The sequence below is a fragment of the Salvelinus fontinalis genome, chromosome 34 (genome assembly GCF_029448725.1).
Source record: "Salvelinus fontinalis isolate EN_2023a chromosome 34, ASM2944872v1, whole genome shotgun sequence".
Lineage (NCBI taxonomy): Eukaryota > Metazoa > Chordata > Actinopteri > Salmoniformes > Salmonidae > Salvelinus > Salvelinus fontinalis.
Window position 1 is genome coordinate 31,783,243 of NC_074698.1, and position 11,425 is coordinate 31,794,667.

Below are 11,425 nucleotides of genomic sequence, written 5' to 3' on the forward strand. Positions count from 1 at the left end.
CGAACCACTTCTCCCAAAGCACTTCCACGTTCCCTGTCAAAGACTTAAAAGCATCGGATTGGTGTAAACATTGGCTGTGGGGAGTCTCCATCATTTTTAAATCCATGACTGGGAGTGGACTTGGAGACAAGGGTGGAGAATGGACACTGCATCTCTGGAGGCGTAGCTCAGTTCAGTTCACTGTGTGGAGAGAGAGAGACCTCTGCTGGTCACACAGAGCAACTGCGCCCAGAGAGAGACATCACTATTGAGTACCGCAGTATGAGTCCCAATACCCATAAAACTTAAGCGCTCAAACAACTGGCTAATGGCATTATGTATTTCCAAAACGTTGGTTTACTTTAATGTAACTGTATGCTAGGTGTTAATAGCAACTGGCTGACTCACTCAGTGCCAACGTAACGCTAGCAGGCTGGTAGAGGCTAACGCTAGCAGGCTGGTAGAGGCTAACGCTAGCAGGCTGGTAGGGGCTAACGTTAGGAGGCTAGTAGGGGCTAACGCTAGCAGGCTGGTAGGGGCTAACGTTAGGAGGCTAGTAGGGGCTAACGCTAGCAGGCTGGTAGGGGCTAACGTTAGGAGGCTGGTAGAGGCTAACGTTAGGAGGCTAGTAGGGGCTAACGTTAGGAGGCTGGTAGAGGCTAACGCTAGCAGGCTGGTAGAGGCTAACGCTAGCAGGCTGGTAGAGGCTAACGCTAGCAGGCTGGTAGGGGCTAATGTTAGCAGGCTAGTAGGGGCTAACGTTAGGAGGCTGGTAGAGGCTAACGCTAGCAGGCTGGTAGGAGCTAATGTTAGCAGGCTAGTAGGGGCTAACGTTAGCAGGCTGGTAGAGGCTAATGTTAGCAGGCTAGTAGGGGCTAACGTTAGCAGGCTGGTAGAGGCTAACGCTAGCAGGCTGGTAGAGGCTAACGCTAGCAGGCTGGTAGAGGCTAACGCTAGCAGGCTGGTAGGGGCTAACGTTAGGAGGCTGGTAGGAGCTAATGTTAGCAGGCTAGTAGGGGCTAACGTGAGGAGGCTGGTAGGAGCTAAAGTTAGCAGGCTAGTAGGGGCTAACGCTAGCAGGCTGATAGGGGCTAACGCTAGCAGGCTGGTAGGGGCTAACGCTAGCAGGCTGGTAGGGGCTAACGTTAGCAGGCTGGTAGAGGCTAACGCTAGCAGGCTGGTAGGGGCTAACGTTAGGAGGCTGGTAGGAGCTAATGTTAGCAGGCTAGTAGGGGCTAACGCTAGCAGGCTGGTAGAGGCTAACGTTAGGAGGCTGGTAGGAGCTAACGTTAGCATTCTAGTAGGGGCTAATGTTAGCAGGCTGGTAGAGGCTAACGTTAGGAGGCTGGTAGGAGCTAACGTTAGCATTCTAGTAGGGGCTAATGTTAGCAGGCTGGTAGGGGCTAACGCTAGCAGGCTGGTAGAGGCTAACGTTAGCAGGCTGGTAGAGGCTAACGCTAGCAGGCTGGTAGGGGCTAACGTTAGGAGGCTGGTAGGAGCTAATGTTAGCAGGCTAGTAGGGGCTAACGTTAGCAGGCTGGTAGAGGCTAACGTTAGGAGGCTGGTAGGAGCTAACGTTAGCATTCTAGTAGGGGCTAATGTTAGCAGGCTAGTAGGGGCTAATGTTAGCAGGCTAGTAGGGGCTAATGTTAGCAGGCTGGTAGGGGCTAACATTAGCAGGCTGGTAGGGGATAACGCTAGCAGGCTAGTAGGGGCTAACGCTAGCAGGCTGGTAGAGGCTAACGTTAGGAGGCTGGTAGGGGCTAACGTTAGCAGGCTAGTTAGCTAGCAACCTTGCAAGCGGATTTGTAACAATACATTCATAAAGTATTTTCTTGCAAGTTGGCTGAAAATGTAATTAAAACCAGAACTCAAATTGTGCAAACAGCTGTGTTTAATCTGAAGTTATTTCTGTTAGAGTTTACATAGCAGAGAGAAAAGGCTGGCGTCCCTGGTCCTCCATATTAAATCACTTCCTGGAAGAACCACTCACTTCCTGGAAGAACCTCTAACCACTAGAGTTGGGGGGGGGGGGGGGGGGGCAGGTAGCCTAGTGGTTAGAGTTGGGGGGGGGCAGGTAGCCTAGTGGTTAGAGTTGGGGGGGGGCAGGTAGCCTAGTGGTTAGAGTCGGGGGGGCAGGTAGCCTAGTAGTTAGAGTGGGGGGGCGGGTAGCCTAGTGGTTAGAGTGGGGCAGCTGGTAGCCTAGTGGTTAGAGTCGGGGGGGCAGGTAGCCTAGTGGTTAGAGTGGAGCGGCTGGTAGCCTAGTGGTTAGAGTCGGGGGGGCAGGTAGCCTAGTGGTTAAAGTGTGGGGGGGGGGGGTGGGGGGGCAGGTAGCCTAGTGGTTAGAGTGGGGGGGGGGGGGGGCAGGTAGCCGAGTGGTTAAAGTGTGGGGGGGGGGGGGGGGGGGGGGGCAGGTAGCCTGGTGGTTAGAGCGTTGGACTAGTAACCAGAAGGTTGCCAAATCAAATCCCCGAGCTGATAAGGACCTAGTACAGACAACACCTGCCTCTCAGGTTCTGGACCCTAGACAGACAGAGCAACCTCTCAGAACCTAGAACCTAGACAGAGCAAACTCTCTATTTACACTTTTTTTTATTTTTTATATCTGTCGGTTATAATTTTTTACATTTAATATTTTTTACATTCACAACTTTATATTTACATGAACCCTAAAGAATAAAGACAGACTTTTAGCACTACTAGGTTCTGCATCTCGACCCGCCGTAGAATACTGACGGACACGCATCGTGTCATAGCTGTCTCACAGGTGATGTCACAGGAGTGTGTTGGTCGGCGTGTATGAGAGTCAGAGGTTCTGGTCACGTTGTCGCCCCGGCAGAGCAGAAAGCCCAGCAGAGGTTCTGGTCACGTTGTCTCCCGGGCAAAGCAGAAAGCCCAGCAGAGGTTCTGGTCACGTTGTCGCCCCGGCAGAGCAGAAAGCCCAGCAGAGGTTCTGGTCACGTTGTCTCCCGGGCAAAGCAGAAAGCCCAGCAGAGGTTCTGGTCACGTTGTCGCCCCGGCAGAGCAGAAAGCCCAGCAGAGGTTCTGGTCACGTTGTCGCCCCGGCAGAGCAGAAAGCCCAGCAGAGGTTCTGGTCACGTTGTCGCCCCGGCAGAGCAGAAAGCCCAGCAGAGGTTCTGGTCACGTTGTCGCCCCGGCAGAGCAGAAAGCCCAGCAGAGGTTCTGGTCACGTTGTCGCCCCGGCAGAGCAGAAAGCCCAGCAGAGGTTCTGGTCACGTTGTCGCCCCGGCAGAGCAGAAAGCCCAGCAGAGGTTCTGGTCACGTTGTCTCCCCGGCAGAGCAGAAAGCCCAGCAGAGGTTCTGGTCACGTTGTCGCCCCGGCAGAGCAGAAAGCCCAGCAGAGGTTCTGGTCACGTTGTCTCCCCGGCAGAGCAGAAAGCCCAGCAGAGGTTCTGGTCACGTTGTCGCCCCGGCAGAGCAGAAAGCCCAGCAGAGGTTCTGGTCACGTTGTCGCCCCGGCAGAGCAGAAAGCCCAGCAGAGGTTCTGTTCACGTTGTCGCCCCGGCAGAGCAGAAAGCCCAGCAGAGGTTCTGGTCACGTTGTCGCCCCGGCAGAGCAGAAAGCCCAGCAGAGGTTCTGGTCACGTTGTCTCCCAGCAGAGCAGAAAGCCAATCAGAGGTTCTGTTCACGTCTCCCAGCAGAGCAGAAAGCCAATCAGAGGTTCTGTTCACGTCTCCCAGGCAGAGCAGAAAGCCAACCAGAGGTTCTGTTCACGTCTCCCAGCAGAGCAGAAAGCCAATCAGAGGTTCTGTTCACGTCTCCCAGGCAGAGCAGAAAGCCAACCAGAGGTTCTGTTCACGTCTCCCAGCAGAGCAGAAAGCCAATCAGAGGTTCTGTTTACGTCTCCCAGCAGAGCAGAAAGCCAATCAGAGGTTCTGTTCACGTCTCCCAGCAGAGCAGAAAGCCAATCAGAGGTTCTGTTCACGTCTCCCAGCAGAGCAGAAAGCCAATCAGAGGTTCTGTTCACGTCTCCCAGCAGAGCAGAAAGCCAATCAGAGGTTCTGTTTACGTCTCCCAGCAGAGCAGAAAGCCAATCAGAGGTTCTGTTCACGTCTCCCAGCAGAGCAGAAAGCCAATCAGAGGTTCTGTTTACGTCTCCCAGCAGAGCAGAAAGCCAATCAGAGGTTCTGTTCACGTCTCCCAGCAGAGCAGAAAGCCAATCAGAGGTTCTGTTTACGTCTCCCAGCAGAGCAGAAAGCCCAGCAGAGGTTCTGTTCACGTCTCCCAGCAGAGCAGAAAGCCAACCAGAGGTTCTGTTTACGTCTCCCAGCAGAGCAGAAAGCCAATCAGAGGTTCTGTTTACGTCTCCCAGCAGAGCAGAAAGCCAATCAGAGGTTCTGTTCACGTCTCCCAGCAGAGCAGAAAGCCCAGCAGTATAGACGAGGAGGATCGGGAGGTGGATCAGGATAATATACTGGAAACAGCAGAGAGCTGGAGAGTGTGGCAGCCCGGAGGGGTCAGAGGTTAGAGGTCAGGCTGGAGTTCAGTATCCGGTTAGTCTGGAAGGACTCCTCTTCACTGAGGCCTTTTTCTGGGCTCGGTGTGTGTGTGTCTGTGTGTGTGTGTGTGTGTGTGTGTGTGTGTGTGTGTGTGTGTGTGTGTGTGTGTGTGTGTGTGTGTGTGTGTGTGTGTGTGTGTGTGTGTGTGTGTGTGTGTTCAGTACCCTGTGGTGATGTTGGTGAGTGTGTGTGTGTTTGAGCCCGGTGCAGTGAAGCTATAGGCAGCGTAGGCCACAGTTGATCCCAACATCAACCCTGTCATGTACGATACAGTCATAGTGTTACCTAGACACAGGGAGGAGAGGAGAGGAGAGGAGGAGAGGAGAGGAGAGGAGAGGAGAGGAGAGGAGAGGAGAGGGAGGGAGGGAGGGAGGGAGGGAGGAGAGGAGAGGAGAGGAGAGGGAGGGAGGGAGGGAGGGAGGGAGGGAGGGAGGGAGGGAGGGAGGGAGGGAGGGAGGGAGGGAGGGAGGGAGGGAGGGAGGAGATTATTATACAGGTTATAGATAGGGCACGGTCAATGTAGAAAATCCTCCTAAATTGTAGGAGGAGATCCTGCTGCAGTTTAGTAGTTTCCAGTATTACAATATAGAGTGTATATACAGTCACTGTATAAAATAAATTATACAAATACTGAGCTATATTTTGTGCACAAAAAAAAAACGTGGAAAATCATATGATTTTAAACTATTACAATTGTTTAGAGAAAGATATTCTGTTTAAAAGGTAAACATTTAATAGTTAAATGTTTTGGCAACCCCCTGTTTTCCAATACCCCCATCAACCTTCCCCTTGCGAGGATAACGACACAAACCTTTGCTAAAATGTTTTCTGAGATTGGAGAACTCGTTGGGGAGGGATTTTCAGACCATTCCTCAATAGATCTTTCTAGATCCTTGATATCCTTCATCTGTACTTATGGACTGGCTACTTCATTTCAAACCACAGGTATGAATGGGGTCATGTCCGGAGACTGAGAAGGCCGTTACTAATAGTGGAGTTTGTGGTCAATTGTAACCATTTCAATTGGATGGTTTAAGATGTGTGTTACCTCATTTCTATACCCCAGTGAAACAAGGAAGCCATGGAAGGCCACCAATATAGAGTCCTGAAACTGAGGATTAAGAATCAAACAAGTAGAATTTAAAGTAGATTAAATTAGTTAGATTTATCAATAAGATTGTCACCCCCTCTACCTCACCACCCCTCTACCTCACCACCCTCCACCGCACCACCCACCTCTACCGTCACCACCCCTCTACCCAGTCATCACCCCTCTAAACCTCACCCCCCCTCTACCTCACCACCCCCTCCACCTCACCGACCCCTCCACCTCAACCACCCCTCCCCCCACCTCACCACACCCTGCTACGCCTCCACCACCCCTCTACCTCACCACCCCTCTACCGCATCCCTCACCTCACTCACCACCCTCTACCTCCCCACCCCTCTACCTCCCCCCCCCTCCCCCTCTCCCCCCCTCACGCCCTCTCCCTCCCCCCCCCCTCCCCCTCCCCCCCCTCCCCCCCCCTCCCCCCTCCCCCTCCCCCCCCCTCCCCCCTCCCCCATCACCCCTCCACCTCACATCCCTCCCCCTCCCCCCCCCTCTCCCTCCCCCCCCCTCTCCCTCCCCCCCCCTCCCCCTCTCCCCCCCTCCCCCTCTCCACCCCTCCCCCCTCTCCCCTCCCCACCCCTCCACCTCCCCCCCTCCTCCCCTCCCCCCCCCTCCCCCTCACCACCCCACCCCACCCCTCCCCCACACCCCACCTCACCACCCCTCCACCTCACACACCTCATCCCCACCACCCCCTCCCCTCCCCACCACCCCCACCCCTCCACCCCTCACCCTCCACCCCACCCCTCCCCTCCCCACCCCCCCACCCCACCACCCCTCCACCCCTCCCCTCCCCACCCCTCACCCCTCTCCCCACACCCCTCTACCCACCACACCCCTCCCCTCCCCTCCTCTCCCCCCCTCTCCCCCACCCCTCCACCTCTCCACCCCCTCCACCCCACCCCCCCCTCCACCTCACCTCCCCCTCCACCCCTCTACCTCACCACCCCCTCTACCTCCCACCCCTCCACCCCACCACCCCTCCACCTCACCACCCCCTCCACCTCCCCCACCCCCTCCACCCCTCCACCCCCTCCCACCCCACCACCCCCTCCACCTCACCACCCCTCCACCACCCTCCACCTCACCACCCCCTCACCTCTCCACCCCTCCACCTCACCCCCTCCCCCTCCCCCCCCCTCTACCCCTCCACCCCCTCCCCCTCCCCCCCCTCTCCCTCCCCCCCCTCCCCCCTCCCCCTCATCCCCCCCTCCCCCCTCTACCCCACCCCTCTCCCTCCCCCCCCCTCCCCACCCCCCCCCCTCACCACCCCTCTCCCTCCCCCCCCCCCACCTCCCACCCCCCACCTCCCCCCCTCCCCTCCCCCCTCCCCCCCACCCCTCCCCCCCCCCCTCCCCTCACCCCCCCCTCCCCCCCTCCCCCTCCCCCTCTACCTCACCGCCCCTCTCCCTCCCCCCCCTCCCCCTCCCCCCCCTCTCCCCCCCCCCCTCCCCCTCCCCCACCCCTCCCCCTCACCCCCCCCCCACCTCCCCCCCCCTCCCCCTCCCCCCTCCCCCTCCCCCCCCCTCTACCTCCCCACCCCTCCCCCTCCCACCCCTCCCCCTCCCCCCCTCCTCCCCTCTCCCCCCCTCCCCTCCCCCCCTCACCCTCCCCCCCTCCACCTCCCCCCCCCTCTCCCTCCCCCCCCCTCCCTCCCCACCCCTCCCCCCCTCCCCCTCCCCCCCCCTCACCCCTCTCCCTCCCCCCCCCTCCCCCTCCCCACCTCTCCCCCACCCCCCCTCTCCCTCTCCCCTCCTCCACCTCACCACCCCTCTACCTCACTACCCCCTCCACCTCACCACCCCTCCACCTCACCACCCCTCTACCTCACCACCCCTCTACCTCACCACCCCTCTACCTCACCACCCCTCTACCTCACCACCCCACCACCTCACCACCCCTCCACCCCTCCACCTCACCACCTCTCCACCCCTCCACCTCTCCACCCCTCACCCCTCTACCTCACCCCACCCCTCCACCTCACCACCTCATCACCTCACCACCCCTCCACCCCTCCACCCCTCCACCTCACCACCTCACCACCTCACCACCCCTCACCCCTCTACCCCATCACCCCTCTACCTCACCACCCCTCCACCTCACCACCTCATCACCTCACCACCCCCTCCACCCCTCCACCCCTCCACTCACCACCCTCACCACCCCTCACCCCTCTACCCCCATCACCCCTCTAACTCACCACCCCTCCACCTCACTATCCCTCCACCTCACCACCCCTCCACCTCACCACCCCCTCCACCTCACCACCCCTCTACCTCACCACCCCACCACCTCACCACCTCATCACCTCACCCACCCCTCTACCTCACCACCCCTCCACCCCTCCACCTCACCACCCCTCACCCCCTCCACCTCACCACCCCTCACCCCTCCACCTCACCACCCCTCCACCTCACCACCCCCTCCACCTCACCACCCCCCTCTAACCCTCCACCCCCTCTAACCCTCCACCCCTCTAACCCTCCACCCCCTCCACCTCACCACCTCTCCACCTCACCACCCCTCTACCCCCACCACCCCTCCACCCCACACACCCCTCCACCTCACCGCCCCTCCACCTCATCGCCCCTCTACCTCACCGCCCCTCTACCCTCACCACCCCTCTACCTCACCACCCCTCCACCTCACCACCCCCTCTAACCCTCCACCCCTCTACCTCACCACCCCTCTACCTCACCACCCCTCTACCTCACAACCCCTCCACCTCACCACCCCTCCACCTCACCACCCCTCCACCTCACCCACCCCTCCACCTCACCACCCCTCTAACCCTCCACCTCACCACCCCCTCCACCTCACCACCCCCTCTACCTCACCACCCCTCCACCTCACCACCCCTCCACCTCCCCCCCCCCCCCCCCCCCCCCCCCCCCCCCTCTCCCCCCCCCTCCCCCCCCACCCCCTCCCCCCTCCCCCGCCCCCCTACCCCACCGCCCCTCTACCCCACCGCCCCCTCCCCCTCCCCGCCCCCCCCCCTCACCGCCCCCTCTACCTCTCCCGCCCCTCTCCCTCCCCCCCCCCCCTCCCCCCCCACCCCTCCCCCCCCCCCACCCCCCCCCCCCCCCCCCCCCCCCCCCCCCCCACCCCTCTCCCTCACCACCCCCCCCCCTCCTCCCCCCCTCCACCTCCCCCCCACCCCCTCCCCCTCTCCACCCCCCCCCCCCTCTACCTCCCCCCCCCCCCTCCTCCCCCCCTCCTCACCTCACCACCCCCTCCGCCCCTCCCCCTCCCCCCCCCTCCCCCCTCTCCCCCATCCCCCCTCTCACTCCCCACCCCTCCACCTCCCCCTCCTCCCCCTCCCCCCCCCCCCCCCTCCCCCCCCCCCCACCCCCCCTCCCCCCCTCCCTCTCCACCCCCTCCACCTCACCACCTCATCACCTCACCACCCCTCCCCCTCCCCCCCCCCCCCCCCCTCCACCTCCCCCCCCCTCCCCCCTCCCCCTCACCCCCCCCCCCCCCTCTCCCTCCCCCCCCCTCCCCCTCACCACCCCTCCCCCTCACCACCCCTCCCTCCCCCTCCCCCCCTCTAACCCTCCACCCCTCTAACCCTCCACCCCCTCTCCCCCCCCCCCCCTCCCCCCCCCCCCCCCCCCCCCCCCCCCCCCCCTCTCCCCCACCACCCCTCTACCTCACCACCCCTCCACCCCACCACCCCTCTACCCCCACCACCCCTCTACCTAACCACCCCTCCACCCCACCACCCCTCTACCCCACCACCCCTCTACCCCACCACCTCTCCACCTCACCACCCCTCTACCCCATCACCCCTCTACCTCACCGCCCCTCCACCCCACCGCCCCTCCACCTCACCGCCCCTCCACCTCATCGCCCCTCTACCTCACCGCCCCTCTACCTCACCACCCCTCCACCTCACCCCTCCCCACCTCACCACTCCCACCTCTCCACCCCTCACCCCACCACCCCTCACCCCTCCCCTCCCCACCCCACCTCACCACACCCACCACCTCTCCCCTCTCCACCCCCTCACCCCACCCTCCCCACCCCACTTTACCACCTCATCCCTCCCCCCCCCTCCTCTCCCCACCTCTCCACCTCACCACCTCCCCACCTTCCCACCCCACCCTCCTCTACCTCATCACCCCTCTACTCACCTCCCCTCCACCTCACCCCTCACCTCCCACCCCTCACCCCTCCACACCCCTCCACCTCACCACCTCAACCACCACCCCTCTAGCTCACCACCCCTTCACTCTCCACCCTCACCACCCCTCACCCCACCTCACCACCCCCACCCCTCCACCTCACCACTCCTCTCCACCTCACCACCCCTCCACCTCACCACCCCTCCCCTCCACCGTAACCCTCCTCCCCACCCCACCCCTCCACCTCACCACTCCCACCTCTCCACCCCTCACCCCACCACCCCCCACCCCTCCGCTCCCCACCTCACCGCCCCTCCACCTCCTCTCCCCTCCCCACCCTCCTCACCTCACCCTCCCCACCTCACCACCCCTCCCCTCCCCACCCCTCCTCTCCCCCCCTCTACCTCACCACCGCTCCACCTCCCACCCCACCCTCCCCCCTCACCTCACCTCTCCCCCTCTACTCACCTCCCCTCACCTCCCACCCCCTCACCTCCCACCCCTCACCTCTCCACCCTCCACCTCACCACCTCAACCACCTACCCCTCCAGCTCACCACCCCTCACTCTCCACTCCTCCACCCACTACCCTCCACCTCACCACCCCTCCACTTCACCACCCCCTCTACCTCTCCACCCCTCTACCCCACCACCCCTCTACCCCACCGCCCCTCTACCCCCACCGCCCCTCCACCTCACCGCCCCTCCACCTCACCGCCCCTCTACCTCACCGCCCCTCTACCTCACCACCCCTCTACCTCACCACCCCTCTACCTCACCACCCCTCTACCTCACCACCCCTCTACCTCACCACCCCTCCACCTCACCACCTCTCCACCCCTCCACCTCTCCACCCCTCACCCCTCTACCTCACCACCCCTCCACCTCACCACCTCATCACCTCACCACCCCTCCACCCCTCCACCTCACCACCCCTCACCCCTCTACCCCATCACCCCCTCTAACTCACCACCCCTCCACCTCACTATCCCTCCACCTCACCACCCCTCCACCTCACCACCCCTCCACCTCACCACCCCTCTACCTCACCACCCCTCTACCTCACCACCCCTCCACCTCACCACCTCATCACCTCACCACCCCTCTACCTCACCACCCCTCCACCCCTCCACCTCACCACCCCTCACCCCTCCACCTCACCACCCCTCACCCCTCCACCTCACCACCCCTCCACCTCACCACCCCCTCCACCTCACCACCCCTCTAACCCTCCACCCCTCTAACCCTCCACCCCTCTAACCCTCCACCCCTCTAACCCTCCACCCCTCCACCTCACCACCTCTCCACCTCACCACCCCTCTACCCCACCACCCCTCTACCTTACCACCCCTCCACCCCACCACCCCTCTACCCCACCACCCCCTCTACCTCACCACCCCTCCACCCCACCACCCCTCTACCCCACCACCCCTCTACCCCACCACCTCTCCACCTCACCACCCCTCTACCCCCATCACCCCTCTACCTCACCGCCCCTCCACCCCACCGCCCCTCACCTCACCGCCCCTCTACCTCACCGCCCCTCTACCTCACCGCCCCTCTACCTCACCGCCCCTCTACCACACCGCCCCTCTACCTCACCACCCCTCTACCTCACCACCCCTCCACCTCACCACCCCTCTACCCCCACCACCCCTCTACCTCACCACCCCCCTCCACCTCACCACCCCT